The sequence below is a fragment of the Procambarus clarkii genome, unplaced genomic scaffold (genome assembly GCF_040958095.1).
Source record: "Procambarus clarkii isolate CNS0578487 unplaced genomic scaffold, FALCON_Pclarkii_2.0 HiC_scaffold_109, whole genome shotgun sequence".
Taxonomy (NCBI): Eukaryota; Metazoa; Arthropoda; class Malacostraca; order Decapoda; family Cambaridae; genus Procambarus; species Procambarus clarkii.
In genome coordinates this window covers 444,367-448,508 of record NW_027189142.1, presented here as the reverse complement: position 1 = coordinate 448,508, position 4,142 = coordinate 444,367, and the positions used below count along the sequence as shown (strand labels likewise).

General features: G+C 38.4%; 1 non-coding gene across 1 annotated transcript; it reads left to right on the top strand.

The window, feature by feature from the left end:
* The first annotated feature begins 2,457 nt into the window (after positions 1-2,457).
* Positions 2,458-2,576, top strand: LOC138360398 (5S ribosomal RNA). The gene has a single exon (XR_011226346.1). It is a non-coding gene; the product is annotated as a 5S ribosomal RNA (ribosomal RNA).
* The last annotated feature ends 1,566 nt before the right edge of the window (positions 2,577-4,142 follow it).

The following is a 4,142-nucleotide window of genomic DNA, read 5'->3' as shown; positions in this document are numbered from 1 at the left end:
CTTTTTTACTGAAGGGCTTAATAGACGATAACATAAATTGTTTTGATATCAGCTAGCACATTGGGTCTTATGAAATCTATTTTTTATCCTCGCATGCTTAAAGGGACTCTGATTGGGGAGGGAGGGGGGGGGGGAAGGTTTGTTACGTTATATACTAGCAGAGCAGGATCATTGGTGGGGGGGGGGGGTGAGGGGGAGAGAGAGAGAGAGAGAGATCTTTCCCAACTCTTCCTTTTTACATGAGTGAGCTACCCGTTTTATTCATTTTATCCTTCTCAGAGCTGTTTTGATAGTATCCAAATGATGGTAAATGAAAAGGGAGGACACGAATATCTACCCAGAATTCAGGACTGGCAATCGATATGCATGTTTGAGTGCGAATCTTTTTCTCTCTCAACTTAGGTATACGTTTATGTCGTACCTAAAAGCGAGAACCACACTATTGGGACAAGTATGCAAGGCCCAATTTTCCTAACAAGCACAGTTAATTTTGTTATTTTCGAACATTTCTTTCCAAATTGGTTTATCCAATTAACAGTATTATATTAAGATCATGAATTGCTGGGTTAGGTTAGGTTAGGTTAGGTTAGGTTAGGTTAGCTTAGCTTAGGTTAGGTTAGGTTAGGTTAGGTTAGGTTAGCTTAGCTTAGCTTGGGTTAGCTTAGGTTAGGTTAGGTTAGCTTAGCTTGGGTTAGCATAGGTTAGGTTAGGTTTGATTACATTTCTATGTTAGATTTAACTCAAATTCAAAACAATTGCAGTCATTCGGCTTGTTAGTCAACTTGCCTCTAATAGGGGCAATTTGTCTAACAAGACTATTTAGTTTTGTGTGCATATATATATATATATATATATATATATATATATATATATATATATATATATATATATATATATATATATATATATATATATATATATATATATATATATATATTATAGCTTCAAGACTCCGAACCAATATAGAAGCATCAAGAGGAAGTGCTTGTGTTATGGGCCAATAGGCCTTCTGCAGTTACTTCCATTCTTATGTTTTTATTCCCATTGGTTCGTGTTTTATCTTGTGTAAATGTCAATCACCTCACCAAAAACTTTGGTACCATATCACCTCACCCATGTATGTGTGTATATATATATATATATATATATATATATATATATATATATATATATATATATATATATATATATATATATATATATATATATATATAATATACAGAGTAAATCTACCCCAAAAGTAATGATTTATTTGTCTACAAAACTAAACTCTTTTTGGAATCATATGAGGCCCCTCCACTGAGGGGGGAGGCCTGGATGTTTATTGTCATGTGTATTCATGCTGCTTGCATGTCGTCGTTTATTTTGCCTTTGTTGTTTTCTTGACAGCTTTCTTTGCCTTGGGTGGTTTGGGAGATTTTGAAGCTCTCTTTATTTTGGGCTTTTTGTTCCCAACAACAAGCTGCTGCTGCTGCTGCTTCTTTTTCAAGGCTGTAGGTGGTTTGTTGCTTGTGGCGGCTTTCTTGGGAGTTACCACGGCCTTCTTTGCTGCTGTAGATGGTTTCTTGGTTGTGGTGGCTTTCTTGGGAGTTAGAACGGCCCTCTTCTCTGCTACGGCCAGCTTGAATGATCCACTAGCTCCACTTCCCTTGGTCTGAACAAGAATGCCGTCAGCCACTGCTTTCTTGAGAAATCTTCGGATGTAAATGGCGATCTTGGCAGCCTCGACTTTGTTGTTGGCAACAACGTACTTCTTGATTGCTTGTAGAGACGAGCCCTTACGGTCTTTGAGTGCTGCGACCGCGGCTAGAACCATTTGACTAGTTTTCGGGTGAGCAACCTGGACGCGAGGTTTCCTGGTGGTGGCCACCACAGCAGCAGCAGCCGCAGCCTTCTTGGTAGGCTTTGCTTCTACCATGATGATGATGAGATAACCAAGGTGATGAGAGACGCTCAGACAGTCACGGGGGAATGATGCTGCCGCCGCTTGAGCCGAACCTATTTATGTGCCGGCACGGTACAGAAGCTGCAACCTGGCAACTCGTCCACCAATCACGACGGTTGGTTTTACGGCTCCGAAACCTGGATCCCATATCTTCTCTAAAATAGAAGCATTTGTTCATGTTCTTTGTAAAAGTATCATAAAGCAGGACAGATGAGACAAATATCATAAAAACTGAAGAGCAGATGAGCACACACATGTATGTATTACAAAAGAAAATCCACAAATTCATTAGAAATTGGCAGGGTAGGCTGAGGAAGTAGGTAGATGTAAAATGTCTGTAAATGGCGAAAGAACATAAACCCAAGACTGAATAAACGATGTTAAATATCCATGCCAAGGAGACAAAAATATGTTAGGATACAATTACCATTAAGACACCACAAGAAGGTCCGTATCCTGCCGTGATGACTAAAAAGAGTTGGTTATTAGCCACAATGTGTAGGCAGTCTCATGCCAACGGCCATACCACGTTGAGAACACCGCTTCTCGTCCGATCAGCGAAGTTAAGCAACGTTGGGTTTGGTTAGTACTTGGATGGGTGACCGCCTGGGAACACCAAATGCTGTTGGCAATAATGTTTTTTGTTTTGTTTTGTTTTGTTTCGTTTGTTTTTGTTTGAATGGCTGGCTGGCTGGCTGGCTCCACGGGAAATTCACGGAGTTGTGTGGAATAAGGCCTGGTAAAATGAATTAATATGTATGTCATGTTTAAAACAAACTCGCTTAATATAGTGTGTGAGGCTTTATACAAAAACAAACAACCAAAACAAAACATGTTGTATATATATATATATATATATATATATATATATATATATATATATATATATATATATATATATATAGCTTAATCCGGGTTTGAACTCGCAACTCCAAGAATACGCATCACTTATATACACTTTACCACTGGACCACTGCAGGACACTTGATGCTGAGGTATCAATTTAATGACGTAAATGCCATTTCCACAAATAAATGATAATTTAAAAGTATTTGTATGTACAAATCTTTTCTGTTTAAAAGGCTACAATATCAGTTACTGATATAATTTGTGTTAATGTTTCTATACCCACAGGAAGGCATGTTTTTGCTTATATGTAAGGGGTACGGAGAAGGAATCCACAGACCATCATTCCCCTTCCCCCCCCCCCCTCCCACCTACTACCACCACCACCACCACCACCACCACTACTCACCACCAATCACCACCAATCACCACCACCACCAATCACCACCAATCACCACCACCACACCTAACCGAAAACCCCCTAACACATCAACCCTCCCCCCAATCAACAGGCGAAATAATAACCCTCAAATGCCTGCCTGCCTGCCTGCCAGCCAGCCAATACTAACGGTCTTCTCAGAAAGAAAATCTCTTTGTATCTGTATTACTTGATGAAATGTATGATTCTAATAATGAAAATAAATTGTTATGTCGGTTGTATGAGCATAATGACCAATATGCACGTGATATGAATGAATTAAATAGTGTAGTTTTAAGTAATTAGGTTGTAGACACATTAAGCGGATATGATATTTGACGCGTCCAGAACTGGTGATTTTTGGTTTAGTTTTAAATGCACCACCACCACCACCACCACCATTGCTTCCCCAGAGCCTAATTAAGGACCGGTAAAAGGAGTCAATATGTATGTCATCTATAAAACCAAAGAATGAATAAAAACACACACACACACACCTACATAATAGTACTAGGAAGATTGTATGGCATAAAAAAAAAAAAAAAAGTACTCCCATTGGGTCGTTTGAACTCGCGACTTCCAAAACACCAGCCACACACCTTACCACCCAGCCACCATAGAGTTGGTATAATTGTGCAACTTTAGTTATAAAACTAAAGTTCTTATTGTCTCAAATCTTATTGTCTGTTCTATGAAAAGGCATGATGTAAATTATGTATTTTTTGAATGATTGAATTGTAGGCACATTAAGCGGATTCGATATTTGATATATCCAGAAAAGGTGATTTCTGTTCAGTTTTAAAATGCATCACCGTTAACGCTAAAGGACTGGTAAAACGACTCGATGTTTGTCATTTTTAAAATAAACACTAAAACTAGGCCCTTAACATATATAATGTTTGAATATAAATTGAATGCATATAAATACAAAGT